General features: G+C 31.0%; 1 long non-coding RNA gene across 13 annotated transcripts in view; it reads left to right on the top strand.

Annotated features, from left to right (window-relative positions):
* LOC137495912 (uncharacterized) overlaps positions 1-16,228 on the top strand; it is a 453,250-nt gene that overhangs the window by 103,167 nt on the left and 333,855 nt on the right. The window contains exon 6 of one of the 13 annotated variants that reach the window (XR_012407547.1): positions 10,715-10,830. The exons of the other annotated variants lie outside the window; for them this stretch is intronic. This is a non-coding gene — a long non-coding RNA (uncharacterized lncRNA). The remainder of the gene's footprint in view (positions 1-10,714; positions 10,831-16,228) is intronic. 13 annotated transcript variants of the gene reach the window in all.

Here is a 16,228-nt window from a genome sequence, read left to right as displayed (position 1 = left end):
TTTTTAATCATCCTAATGTATCCTTGTTGAGTGAAATGAATAGACTCTTATGAACTCACACAAAGTTATCATATAGCTTCAGAAGACAGAATATAGCACACAAGTCACATGGTCCACTTTTATGTTGCCTATTTTCTGCTTGACTGTAAACCACCATCCAAGTTAGTGAGATGGAAAAAGCAAATGATCTCAATTTGCATGTACTGTAAAGACAGGGGGAAAAAAAGATGATTAAATGATGATAGAACTCTCACATTCGGGTAAACTAAACCTTTGTCTCAACACCTTTGATGTAGAAGCAATTACGCAACAGCATGCTTGTACTGTCTTGTTAAAGTCTGTTCTCTCTCTGATTGTAAATTCTCTTTCATTGCTCTTCTGACACTTGGTGTGGGATAGATCACATGTGACCCGCTTGTCTAATTCCCAGCAGTGTGAAGGGAATCTGTTGTGTTTTCCACCAACTTTCAGCATCGTTGTGCAGTTTAGGAACATTGCAGAAACACAGGGGTGGGTTAAGTCTACAGTATGTGAAAGAGAACTGAGCTACTGGTAAGCCCCTCCCTTCAATAGCAGATGAGCCAATGGCAGTCGAGGATCAGATGCATGGGGTCAAGAGCTTTTTAGACATCGTGTGCCATTTGGAAACATTTGAAGGGGTTCTGGGGTTGTGGTAAAATTAATTCCAGGTATCCTGAGTGGATGGGCAGAAATAAAACACAATTTTAATACCCAATTATTCTCTCACATGAAAAAATACTGTGTTAATTTCAGTTAATACTGAAGTGGTTTTGAATCATGCTATAGTTATGTGTATATTATAGTATTTACGGTAGTTTGTTAATGAATACTACAGTATTACCTGTTATATTGAACTGTTAAACTGTGCTTTGTAGAATAGTTCAAAGTTTACTGTAGTAATTGTTTTATACTATAGTATTGCTATAGAAAACTTACTGTATAAGATTATTAGTCTGTTTCAATATAGTTATTGTGTTGCAATAGCAACTAAAGAGCAGATTAAATAAGGAATTAAGATTAAATAAAATACTTTACTGTAGTATTGTTCAAAAACACAGTACTTGTAATGCTTTACTGTAGTGTTTACTATAGGAAGGTATAGTATTTTTTTATTTTATTTTTTTTTTTCATGTGGGCTAGTTAAATTGAATGATTTTAACTCTGCTAACATCACATATAAACTGTTTGTATTTCCCTGGTACGTTTGATAAAATAAACTAGCTTGTGCTAACACAAGCTAAAGCTAATCAGATTTAGCAACATTTGTTAATTGTTATTACTCATACTCTGTGTTCTACATTAACAATGTTGGTCTTAAATGTTTTTATAATATCCCTCATAAAAAAAATTAAAAAAAAATACTATAATGTTTTAAACCTTACAATAGTAAAGTATTTGAATTAATCTGCTGTGTTAATTCTATAGTGATATATCAATGGTAATATTAGGTAATATAAACTATTTATCCAAAACTGTAGTGTTGTAGGGTGTATTATATTATATTTTAATATACCACAGATTCTGTTATAATTTACTGTAATAAAAACTTAAATATACTACTATAGTGCCAGCTAGCTGGGTCATTCTATAATTGTAGGTAAATCTGATGTCCATGAAAGATATTTTATGTACAGTTGAAGTCAGAATTATTAGCCCCCCTGTTTATTTTTGTCCAATTTCTGTTTAAGGGAGAGATAATTTTTTCAACACATTTCTAAACATAATAGTTTCAATAACTCAGTTATAATAACCAATTTATTTTATCTTTGCTATGATGACAGTAAATATTATTTGACTAGATATTTTTCAAGACACTTTTATACAGCTTAAAGTGACATTTAAAGGCTTAACTAGGTTAATTAGGTTTACTAGGCAGGTTAGGGTAATTAGGCAAGTTATTGTATAATGATGGTTTGTTGTGTAGACTATCGGGAAAAAAATTGCTTAAAGGGGCTAATAATTTTGACCTTAAAATGGTGTTTAAAAAATTAAAAACTACTTTTGTTCTAGGCAAAATAAAACAAATAAGACTTTTTCCAGAAGAAAAAATATAATCAGACATACAGAGAAAATTTCCTTGCTCTATTAAACTTCATCTGGGAAATATTTAAAAAAGAAACAAATTGAAAGTTGAGCTAATAATTCTGATTTAACTGAGTTAAACTGTGTGTTTGTATATATATATATATAAACAAGCTAAAACAAGCTTTTCACACTGAAAACTTTTACTGTTGCAGTTACCAACTCTAATTTCTTGCAACAGTAACTAAGAGGGTGTGGCTTATTGTCAGAACCAATCAGCATCTCCTCTTATTCCCTGTGCAGTTATAGTTAAAGCCAAAGTTGTTAGCCATATTTTTTAATATTTCCCAAATGTTTAAATGTTTAACAGAGCAAGAACTTTTTCACAGCATGTCCTATAATATTTTTTTTTCCTTTGGGAGAATTTCTTATTTGTTTTATTTTGGCTAGAATAAAAGCAGTTTTTATTATTACTATTATTTTTATTATATATAATTTTTCGATTGTTTGCAGAACAAACCATCATTATGAAATGGGTTGCCTTTATTAATGAATTACCCTAACTTGCCTAGTTAACCTAATAAACCTAGTTAAGCCTTTAAATGTCACTTAAAGCTGAATATTAGTATCCTGAAACATATCTAGTGAAATATTATGTACTGTCATCATGGCAAAGAAAAAAGAAATCAGTTATTAGAAATGATTGAAACTATTATGATTTTGAAATGTGTTGAAAAAAATCTCTTTCCTTTATACAGAAATTTGGAGAAAAATATACAGAGGGGCTAATAATTCCGACATCAACTGTAAATGCATCTCAGATTTAGCAGGATATAAATAACTGGATGACACACTAGATTGGCATCCTGAAAGAACACCCTGAATTAGCCAAGAAATCACACTGGCACACATTTGCGAGATGTACATGAATAAGAAATGATGTTTACTCCGTACAGTGTCCTCTGAAGATCGCCGAGAGAATCCGGAAGGCCTGCGAGTCGTTCGTTAAGCTACACACACACATGCTAAACATGCAGCCTGTAATTTATAGATTACGTTATTATTGTTATCTTCTGTCCGCATGGAAAAGGGTCGCGGTAATGGGAAGGACTGAGAATTACCGGCCGGGAATTGCTGAAGCGAAGCAGCTAACAGGAACGAACCTGAGTAATCTAAAAAAAACTGTAGCAAATACTCCCGAAGATAGATTTCATTAAATTACAGTCGTGACATCTCTATTTCAGATGCTAATCTTAACTGCCTCCTATGATTCCTTCATTTCCTCTGAGGTAGTGGAGTAGCAGACGTGCATAAAAAAAAAAAAAAAAACGCTGGTAAGCTTTTCACTCTTGACAGTTCCTCTCTTTTCGTCAGCGACGCTCTGGCAGAAATCACGGCATGTGCAGAACATTGTTTAAATCATTAAAGTTTGGAAGAATATATAAAAATATCTCTGATAACCAAAGGAACAGGGAAACAAAATGTGCTTTAATTATCTGCAAACTGATAGACTTCACTCAAAAAAAAAAAAAAAAAAGGATTTTTGCTGTTTTTTAGGATAAGTTTTGTTTAAAATAAGCTGAATGAACACAATTCTTGTGTTTTTTTGGGGGGGGAGAACTTCAATCCACTTAAATTTAAACAATTAAGATAAATACATCCATTTGTGCTGGGACAACATGACTTTGTGAAACCTTGCATTTTTACAGTGATGCTTTTAACACTTTTTCTGAATAAAATACAATTAAATATATTATATGGAGGTTAAAAAATGAGATGTGTGCTTTGAATAAAATTTAGAAACCTTTTCAAATGCAGTTAAATGTAGTATAAATAATTTTTTTGAAAATTAGAAAAGCCTTTGTCATTCAGTGTTTATGCAAAAATAAAATAACTGACTTTTCTGGCCTGTACTTAATGTAAAATAGTACAGCTGAAGTCAGAATTATTAGCCCCCCTAAATTATTAGCCCCCCCTGTTTATTTTTTCCCCCAATTTCTGTTTAACAGAGAGAAGATTTTTCAACACATTTTTGAACATAATAGTTTTAATAACTCATCTCTAATAACAGATTTATTTTATTTTTGCCGTGATGACAGTAAATAATATTTGACTAGACATCTTTCAAGACACTTTTATACAACTTAAAGCGACATTTAAGGTTGATTAGGTTGACTAGGCAGGTTAGGATAACTAGGCAAGTTATTGTATAACAATGGTTTGTTCTGTAGACTATCAAAAAATATATATTTTAAAGGGCTAATGATTTTGACCTTAAAATCGTGATTAAAAAATTAATAACTGCTTTCCTTCTAGTCGAAATAAAACAAATAAGACTTTCTCTAGAAGAAAAAATATTATCAGGCATACTGTGAAAATTTCCTTGCTCTGTTAAACATCATTTAAAAAAGAAAAAAGTCCTAAATGTCACTTTAAGCCTTTAAATGTCACTTTAAGCTGTATAGAAGTGTCTTGAAAAATATCTAGTCAAATATTACTTACTGTCATCATGACAAAGATAAAACATATCAGTTATTAGAAATGAGTAGGCCCACACGGAATCTGCACATGCAGAATTCCACATATTTCTAGCCCATCATTAATTTTGTTTATTTACTTGAGTAAATGTGTGTAAATCTCTGTTTATTCAGTTTTTTAATTAAGTATAGTAATATTATTGACTAATGTTAAAATATTCATCCGATTTATGTACAATGCTGTTTGTAAAGGAATATTTTTTTTCTCATTTAGTAGATATATACGAGTCTTGCTTTGTGTACCAAATAAAGTGGATCTAATTGGATTTGCATTTTAAACATTAAATAAAAGTTTAAAAGATATTATTTTTTTATTTCACATATTAGATTTTAGTTATGATACTCCCAAAATCATTCATCAGAAATCTGCTGATTTTTATCAAAATTCTATGCAGAAAAAGCAAAAAACGTCCGCAGATTTCGTCTGAAATTGGTGATTAACTTTTTATGTTTAGAAATCTTCTCTTCGTTACACAGAAATTGGTGAAAAAAAAAATACTGTATATAAAATATTATTCTGACTTCAACTGTGTGTGTGTGTGTGTGTGTGTGTGTGTGTGTGTTTGTGTGTGTGTGTGTGTGTGTGTGTGTGTGTGTGTGTGTGTGTGTGTGTGTGTGTGTGTGTGTGTGTGTGTGTGTGTGTGTGTGCGTGTCTGTGCGTGTGTGTCTGTGTCTGTGTCTGTGTTGTGTTTATTTGTGTGTGTGTGTCATCAAATGATTTCTTGCAAATATTGCTAAGCTGAACGACATTTTTGTGTGATTTTTCTTTAAATCATTGCAAACAATGTTTGATAGTTATTAAAGCGTATTTTTCTCAGAAAAAACCCTGTAAAAAAGGCATGCTGCCTTAATTTAGTTGTATTTTTTATAAATATTTATTTATAATATTTTATTTGTTTGTAGTTTTTTTTTTGTTTGTTTGGAATTAAATGACCTTGTCTAGTCATTTTATCTTGCAAACTGCTTAAAATATAAGTTAAAATGTGTATAGTTTGTATAGTTTGTTTTTAGTTTGTTTTTAGTTGTCTTGACGTTTTTTTTAATTATTGGTTTTACAGTAACCGAGTGAATGAATACAATTACACTGGACACATAACAATATACAGGGATCCAACAAAGATTATATATTACAAGCATTTTTTTCTAAGAACATTTTGGTCACACTTTAATTTAAGATAAAATTCTTGCTATTAACAAACAATTAACTAAGATTTTAGCTTAATAAACTCTCAACTTGCTGAATAAAATTACTCTGAATACATACTAATGTACAGGGATCCAACATGTATTTTTAAGAACATTTTGGTCACCCTTTAAAGTGAAATTATTGCTATCAACAAACAATAAACAATAAACAATTTAGCTTAATAAACTTCTAATTTGCTGAATTAAATTACTCTGGACTCATACTAATGGGATCCAACAAAGATGTATTTTACAAGCATTTTCTTTCTAAATAACATTTTGGTCAATTTAAAATGAAATTAACTCTTAACTTGCTGAATTAAATTACTCTGGACTCATACTAATGTACGGGGATCCAACTAAGATGTATATTACATGTATTTTTTATTTTTTAGAAGAAGAACATTTTGGTCACCCTTTAAAGTGCAATTCTTACTATTAACAAACAATTAACTAAGATTTTAGCTCAATAAACTCCTAATTTGCTGCTTATTAGTAACAAGTAAGGTATAGTTGGGTTTAGGTATCAGGTAGGATTAAGTAACTTAAATAAAATCATATAAAATACATTAAAGTGCTTATAAACAGCTAATTATTTAAGAATAAACAGTAATAAGCCAGTTATAACGTTAATAAGCCGGGTAATAAGTTAACAGTGGGAATTATTGTATATAGTGTAATAAAATATTGTATATAGTGTAATAAAAAAATTGTATATGGTCATTGTACTGATTTAGACTAGTGAGATATTGTACAGACAGGTAACAGATGTGTTTGATTTGCGGCCAAAATGAACAGCGGCCAGTACTTTTACCCTGATGTTTTTTTTTAAAAGAGGTATTTCATTTATTTTTTCTGGATGCAGAAAGATTTTCTTCTTGTGTTTCCCTTGTTGGTTCTCTTTCTCTTTTTTTAACCCCATCTGTGTTTTGAGTATTTCCACTTGAAAAAGAAATACTCAAGTGGATGGGTTTGTGATGGAGAGATATTTCAGAGGAATTTGTTTAGAACCGCGGTCAGATGGGAATAAACACGCACTGATAGAAACATGTGAGTTTGTGTCCCAGTGTTCCCGTTTCTACTGGTACTGTATGTGTGTTTGCATTATTTATCTATATTATAGATAGTTTATATTTTATAGTTTATATTTTGATTTTCCTGTAAAGAAATAAAACAAATAAATATTCATTTGCTCCACAGAGAAATTGATTTTTAGATGAACAAGCTCAAAGCTCATGGATGGCCTGTCAGTGTTATGTACTGGTTAGTTTGTTTTCAGCTTCAAACAATAACATAAAAGATGGGATTTCTCAGGAAAGCATACATTATGAAAAGAGCCAACACTGTAAAAAGAGATTAGTTAAGTTACTTGCAGCCAGAGTATCCGCCGTGTGAAAGATACAGTTGAAGTCAGAATTATTAGGCCTCCTGAATTATCCTCCTGTGTATCCCGTTTCCCTTTTTACTGTTTAACGGAAAGAAGATTTTCTCAACACATTTCTAAACGTAATAGTTTTAATAACTCATTATTATTATTATTATTATTATTATTATTATTATTATATTTATAATAATAATTGCAATAATAATGATGATATTATTATTATTGTTTATTATTATTATTATTATTATTATTATTATTATTATTATTATTGTTGTTGTTATTAATATTATTATTATTATTATTATTATTATTATTATTATTATTATTATTATTATTATTATTATTTATTATTATTATTATTATTATTATTATTATTATTATTATTATTATTATTATTATTATTATGTTCATCATTATTCTATTCGTATTCTATAATTATTATTACTATTATTTGTATAATATTAATATTAATAATAATAATTATTATTATTATTATTATTATTATTATTATTGTTGTTGTTGTTGTTGTTGTTGTTGTTGTTGTTGTTAATGATAATATTATTAATAGAATTATTAATATAGCTGTTATTTATTTATTTATTTATTTATTTATTTATTTATTTATTTATTTATTTATTTATTTATTTATTTATTTATTCATTCATTCATTATTTTTTTGTTTGTTTGTTTGTTTGTTTGTTTGTTTGTTTGTTTGTTTGTTTGTTTGTTTGTTTGCTTGTTTGTTTGTTTAATTTTTTCTACAAATCTTTCAGTCAAATTTTTCAGTGTTATGATTCTTCCCAAAGCTTCTCTCAGTTCAAGGCTTTGAACTCTTTATTGAAGAATAATAAATGGAAAACAAAACGGTTGTTAAAAATCCAAATAAACACCAAGGCCACTGAAACTGGAGGTCGCTCTTCCACTTTATTGCCAGTGTATGTATTAAAAACAAATCCCAAAACACATTTGATGAGTGCATCTTTGGCTCAATTTTCTCGTGGACTTTGCCTTTTTTACTTTGTATGGCTGATCTCAAGGCTCATGAACTAATAAACAAGCAAAAAATCACACGTGTTTTAGCATGACGCTTTCTATGAATCCATGCTGAGGGCACAAGGAAAGTACTGTATTGTGAGCTAAAGGAGAAACTCAACAGGGAGGCAACGAAATTCTTGCCTGGAAGGTTGAAGCCAGGCCTATTACGGCGACCTGTATCAGCACCCTTTGTTAAAACGCTAATGGGATCCAGCAGAGATGCAGATTGGAAAGCAGGCCGATCCGACCGAAAGAATGAAAACATAAAAGCGAAGGCTAAATAAGTGCATATATTTGCATCAAAGCTGCCCGATGAGGGGCTGTGATTGATCCCACACATATGGCTGTGCTCGTAGAGAGGTGATTAATCTCACTAGCGCAGTTCAAAACCTATTTAACGGGAATTTGTTTGCCTCGGCAGCCAAATGTGTCCACAGTAATTACGTGTCACTTTTCTTCACCACCACCGATATTTCATTTCCAGTGTTTTTTTTTTTTCGCCTGGAATTTTACATCCCAAACCAGCAAATACAAATGTACACCATTAAAAAACACACCAGATGTGTATGAATTATAGCGAAAACCATTTCTCTCTCTCTCTCCCTCTCCCTCCCCCCATCTCTCTCTCTCTCTTTCCCTCTCTCTCTCTCTCTCTCTCTTTCCCTCTCCCTCTCTCTCTCTCTCTCTCTCTATCTCTAAAATGTGTGAACAAGTAAACTTGTTTTGCACCTGAAGGAATAATTATAATTATAATTATAATTATTATAATGATCTATATAATGCAATAATCAATAATTTTCATGTATTGATTGGTTGGACTGGGAAAAACAACAACATAAAACTAAACAAAATGAAGCTATAAACTAAACTAAACAAAGGAATCGAAACAAAACAAAATGAAACAAAATGAAATGAAACTAAGCAAAATGAAACAAAATGAAACTAAACAAAACTGGAAACAGAACAGAACAGAGCGTAATCTGTATGGAATGAAACAAAATGAAACCGAAATGAAACAGAAGCAAAATGAAACAAAAAACGAAATGGAAATGGAAAACTAAACTAAACTTAATGTAAACTAAACAAAACGAAACTGAAAACTAAAACTAAACGAAAACTAACTAAACCTAAACCTAAATCTAAATGAACATCTACCTGAAAACTAACTAAAACGTACCTAAACTAAACTAAACCAAACTACAAAAACAAAAACAAAAACTAAACCTAAACAAAAACTAAACGAAAAGCAACCCCAACTAAATGAAAATTAACTTAAACTAAACTAAACTAAACTAAATCTAAACAAAAAAAAACTAAACTACAAAAACTGAACAAAATGAGACCGAAAACTAAACCAAACCTAAACAAAAAATTAATTAAACTAAATGATAACTAAACAAAATTTATACTAAAACTAAACTAAAATTAAACTAAAACTAAACTAAATTAAAACTAAACAAAACGAAGACTAAATTAAAACTAAAACTATGCTAAACTAAAACTAAACAAAATGAAAACTAAACAAAACGAAGACTTATACAAAAGTTATAACCAATGCTAAACAGAATCTGTGGACTTTTTTTTTTTTTTATTTTATCGGAAATCTGTGGATTTATGGGGTTGTAATAATGATTTGAACTAAAACCAATTCCATAAAATACATTAATACAATAAACGTCTTTTTCATTTTATGGTTTATAATGTAAATTAGAACCATTTTTTGTAAACATAGTTTAAAACCTATTTAACAGGAATTTGATTGCCCCGGCAGCCAAATGTGTCCACAGTAATTACGTGTAACTTTTCTGCACCACCATCGATATTTCATTTCCAGTGTTTTATTTTTTTTTTTGTTGTTTTTTTTTGTGTGTTTTGTTTTTTGAGATGATTTCACTTGGAATTTTACATCTCAAACCAGTGAAGACAAATGCACACCATTAAAAACACACACCAGATGTGCATGAGTTACAGTGAAAACCTTTTTCTTTTTCTTTTTCTAAAATTACGTGTAATGGGTTTGGCAAACATTGCTTTGTTTGTTTAAACCCTGCGCTGCTTTATCAAGCCCAGATGTACATTTGACAGCTCTCGAGAAGAAGACAAAAAGCACGCAGCCATAAACGTGGAGAGTATGGGAAATTAAAACTGTCAAGAATGTACACAATTAAAATTTGTTAAATTAATGGGCTGAAAAATGCAAAAACGGAGGTGCAGCAGGTATCCAGATGATCAGGTCAACAGGAGGCGCTATTAAAATGATTATGATGGATGGTGACAGATCGGCAGCCGATTAATTGGGACGTTGGGAGAAGCGTGATTAAACGTTTTGTAGTCACCCACAATCCCAGACATCTTTTTTTCCATTATAGTGCCCGGGAGAACAGCTTGTGTTGAAGGAATTGTGTTGAAGGATGCCCTTCCAGCCTCAACTCAGCATTGGAAAACACCCAAACACTTGCATTCACACACATACATTTTGGCCAATTTAGTTTATTCGATTCACCTATATCGCATGTGTTTGGACTCTTAGGGGAAACCAGAGCACCCGAAGGAAAGCCACACCATCATGGGGAGAACATGTAAACTCCACACAGGAATGCTAACTGACCCAGCTGGGACTTGAACCGGTGACATTCTTGCTATGAGGTGACAGTGCTAACCACTGAGCTACCATATCGCCCCCATATTTATTATTATTGAGAGCCTATATATACATATTGGAAGCGTATTACTGTAGATCCTGCAAGCAACACCTTAAAAAAGAAGATAACAAATGCACATTCTGCCTGTACATTACTTAATTAAATTTGATTAAATTCAGGCTGTATACCAAGCAAAAATAAAATTAAAATAAAATACTAAGACCAATTAGTCTTTTTTTTTTTTTGAGTGTATGTTTGCAGATGAGTGTTTCTTAAACAAGACTTTCATAGATTACAGTGAAAGTTTCCAAAATATATATATATATATATATATATATATATATATATATATATTATTTAATTCTAAATTATTTGTTTTTATTTTCTTACACTTGTCTCTTTAATTCCTGTTTATGTAAAACACTTTGAATTGCCACTGTGTATGAAATGTGCTATATAAATACACTTGCCTTGCCTTGCCTTATTTTTAAGTGCTTATTTTACTTATTTTACAGTGCTCAATATACCGTATATAAGTACACCTCTCTCAAATCTCTCATTTAGATTCATATTTTCTATAGGAAGCTTTTTTTTGTGCTTTTATTTTGTTACACTCAAAAAATGACTTTTGCTGATGGTTTAATCTACCTAATTTACAAATTTGTTGAAACAAAACAATTCTTGTCAAACTTAAAAAAAATTGTCAAAATGATTACCTTAACTTAATCGATTTGTGCTAGATGATGGAATTATGACAGAATTATGACAGAATTTTGTGGAACCCAGCATTTTTTACAGTGTAGAGTAAACGTCAGTGCTGAAACCAAATCTGGAACTAATCTAACAAAATATAAAATACAAAATAAAAAGAGCAAAATTCAAGAGAAATCAAAAATTGATTAAAAATTTTGTTGAAATGTTGTAGTTTGTAATTGTTTTCCCCAATATTTGGAATGAATTTAAATATGTTATCTTTTTATTTTTAAAGAGGTTCAGTGACAAAAAAATATCTCAATAAGTATATCTGTTTAATAAATCTGTTTTGTTCAAATTCACTGAAATATATGAGCTATATTCACTGAGAAATGGATAAAAATAGTCAATTTTTCAAAATGGGATGTACTCATTTGCTGAGCACTACCTGACAAAAGTCTTGTCATCAATCTCAGTTGGAACAGCAACAAACAACTTGACTTCTCGTTGATCATTTGGAAAAATGGTAGAATGTAGATTTTTCTGATGAATCATCTGTTGAACTGCATCTCAATCATCCCAAATACTGCAAAAGACCTATTGGAACCCACATGGACCCAAGATCCACCTAGAAATCAGTCAAGTTTGGTGAAGAAAAAATCATGGTTTGTGGTTACATTCAGCCTGAGGTATCAAGACATTTGCGCTGCTCATTACATTACAAACCAAAGGAGAGGGCAAATTCTTCAGCAGGGTACTCCTTCCCATATTTCAGCCTCCACATCTAGGAAAAGTATTGGCCAACCCGGTCACCCGGCATGAACATTATTGAGCATGTCTGGGGTAAAACAAATAAGATGAAGAATTGTAAATAATTTAAAATCAAGACATGATCATATTTTATTTTGGTCAAATAAGTGTAATCTAGAGGTCTTTGCCTTTCATATAAGCCACTTCTGATACCAAATGATCGTCTAGAAGTCATTACTTGTTGTTCCTAAAACTTGAATAGCCGACAAGAGTTTTTTGAGGTAGTGTACATTACTGTTGTGCAAAAAACTATTCCATTGTTTAAAGTACAAAATGATTAACTAAACAAATGAAAGCACTTTCAACAAATTGTCCACTAGAAGTCAGACTCGACTGTTTTTAAATGCATTTATTTATGTCAATTTTAAGGTGTTTAGACATTAGTCAAACGCCTCGTTTTTGCTGTACTTTTGAGATGGTACTTGCTGATTATGCTATGACCTCCAAAATCAAGATCTGATACTGTGCCAAGGTTATAGCTTCAGTCTTTACCTCTGTTTCAGCACTCTGCGATACACATCTAGTGTGTAAACAACATCTAAAAAGTCTCTTTGGGGCTGAAACGTCCTAAACTGTCAACCTCAAGCCTGCGTCGGACAGTGTCAAACAAGTCTGTGCTTGAATTACCTTGAGAATTACTGGCTGGGACATGCCTTGGCGACTCTAATGGATATCAAGATGACAAACGATCCACCTGATGCCTTCAAAAATACTTCAAAAAATTACAGGCCACGTGTTCGGCCCTCCTCCTCGCCTCAGGATCCGGTCATAAACCCACAATTTCTTTCATGAGATGTGAGATAATTGCTTTCAAACAGGTCTCTCTGGAGAAAATTGATCAACAAAAAGGGTTATAAGGACACTTTAGTGACGACAGAGAAGCGTTAAAAAGGAAAATGTCATTTTCACATCCCCAAAACATCCCCGTGGACACTGATGACCCAATCAGACAAATGCTGATAACATGTTGTGATTTCAATGGTCAGGGGATGATTGATATGTTGAAAATGGGCTAAGACAATTGAGCAAAGGGACAAGGAGAACAGATAAAGGCAGAAAATAGCCTGCAAGACTAAAGCATCTATCCAGGCTTTGCTTTTAATGCTCTTTTCTGTGATAAAACACAAGGATATATACCAACCCAGGCTCATTCTGAAAACGTATCCCTATATACATTTCTGTAGAGCGCCGAATATTTCCTAGGAGCTACATTTTTTTTGCAGAATCCACCAGAGGCTGCTGTGTCGCTTTTTGAGATTTCAAATTTCTTTCACGAGTGCCATTCTCATCTGCTGTTCTCGTGTAAATCTACCTGAGGCCGCTGTCGACTGACTGACTGATGGACCGACTCTTTTACCAAATGTTTATTTATTCATTTTTCATGCATTTATTTTTTTCTTAACTTTTTTTTCATTCTTTTATTTATACATTTTTCATTTATTTATTTGTTTTTTGTTAAAAAAAATTTCATTCATTTATTTATTTATTTTTCATTCATTTATTAATTTACTTGTTTATTTTTCATTTTTAAGTTATTTTTCGTTTGTTTATTTATTTTTCATTCATTCATTCATTCATTCATTTATTTATTTATTTATGCTTATTTTTTCGTTAATTTATTTATGTATTTATTTATTTACTTATTTATTTGTTTTAATTTATGTTTTTTTTTCCTTTATTTGTTTTTCATGTATTTTTCATTTATTTATTTATTTATTTTTCGTTAATTAATTAATTTAAAAATTTGTTTATTTTTCATTTATTTATTTATTTATTTATTTATTTATTATTTATGTATTTATTCATTTTTTGTTAATTTTCATTCATTTGTTTATTTGTTTATTTGTGTGTTTGTTTAATAGCTTACTATAGTTTTTTTTTTAATGAAAGTACCCCAAACACACACACACACACACACACACACACACACACACACATATATATATATATATATATATATATATATATATATATATATATATATATATATATATATATACACACAGTGGAATGAACCGCCAACTTATCCAGCATAAGTTTTACACAGCTGATGCCCTTCAAGCTGCAGCCCATTATTGGGAAACAACCATACACTCTCATTCAAACACATACACTACAGCCAATTTAGCTCACCCAATTCACCTGTGCACCCAGAGGAAACCCAGGCAAACATGGGGTGAACATGCAAACTCCACACAGAAATGCCAAATCACCCAGACGAGGCTCAAACCAGCCTTATCCTTTTTTATCAATGCATTACAAGTTTAATTTAGCAGTCAACGAGGATGTTTTTGTGTAGAAAAGACCGATGTGTTAGTTGTGAGATTTAGACAAATATAAAATTATTTACCACAGCTGTATCTTGCGAGTTTGAATAAGATTTACATGAGATCTGTGGAGTCAGTTCTAGTATTTATATTGCTTTGCACATTCAGTGTTGTTCCAAAGGCATTTTGAAGTGTTTGAAGAAATGGAGAAAACAAGAGACGGATCAGTATAAACAGGTGTTTTGTTTTCTTTCACTTCCACTTTCACCGTCACTGTTTTGTAAACTCAGATTTGACATCAGCCGAGCTGTGAAGTAACATAATATACAAAAGTTTTATAGTCATTGTTTATGAAAACTATGGCACTATTGTTTCTGTGTTGAGCTACATAAAGATTGTTTTCTGAAATCAGTCAAGATATTCCTTCAGTTTATAGCCCAAAGCAGGTGGATTACAGTCCTGGATTACTGTCCTTGAATTAATTATTTTGATGACTTTTAGTCATTTCCACTTATCTGCATGAACAACTGAACTGGTTTTGCAAATTAATGAATGATTCAATACATTAATCACATATTTGACTTGAACAAATGATTCAATGATTTTCTTATCAAAGACTATTTGTTTACAGTCTATCCACAAGAATGAGGAAAAAATACAAAAATAAAAATCTGCTATAAATGTACATACATCATAATGCTGTGGTTATGTTCAAAGCAGGGCTTTATTAGTGCTAGAACACGCCAGATTTGGATCCAGAACCTCTATAATCTAATCCAGCATCTCATTTTACCGATCCCCCTCCTCAACCGCCCTCCTCCCCCGTTCGCTGTTTGCTTTCACTTTTATTCCGTGATTCTTCAACCCTCTTTACGACACCCCTCTGCCATCCAACGCCCGTCATCTATAATCCCCCCATCCCCCCCTTATATGCAACAAACTGCACAAAACTAAACTGAATAAAACTAAACAAAAACAAACTAACTCAAACTAAAGGAAAACAAACAAACTAAACAAAAATAAACTGAAACAAAAGGAAAACAAACAACCTGAAACTAAACTAATCAAAACAAAAACAAACCTAAGCTAAACTGAAATGAAACAAACAAAAAAAAAAACAGAAACAAAATGAAAACAAACAAACTTAAACTAAACTAAATGAAACAAAAACAAACTGAAACTAAACAAAACAAAAACAAACCTAAACTAAATGAAACAAAAACAAACAAACCTAAGCTAAACTAAATAAAACAAAAACAAACAAACCGTAACTAAACTAAATGGAACAAAAGCAAACAAATGGAAACGAAACGAAAACAAACAAACTGAAATGAAACAAAACTAACTAAAAAGAAATGACAACAAGCAAACTGAAACTAAACTAAACGAAACAAAAACAAACTAATTGAAACTAAACTAAAAGAAACAAAAACAAACTAACTGAACCTAAACTAAACAAAATAAAACGAAAACAAACTAACTGAAACTAAAATAAAAAATAAAAACAAACTAAGTGAAAAGAAATGAAAACAAACAAATTGAAACGAAACAAAATAAAACGAAAACAAACTAACTGAAACACACTAAATTAAACAAAAACAATTTAACTGAAACTAAACGAACACAAACTAA

Source organism: Danio rerio, chromosome 6, assembly GCF_049306965.1.
Source record: "Danio rerio strain Tuebingen ecotype United States chromosome 6, GRCz12tu, whole genome shotgun sequence".
Classification (NCBI taxonomy): Eukaryota; Metazoa; Chordata; class Actinopteri; order Cypriniformes; family Danionidae; genus Danio; species Danio rerio.
The sequence above is the reverse complement of the archived record's forward strand: the minus strand, read 5'-3'. Positions and strand labels throughout refer to the sequence as shown.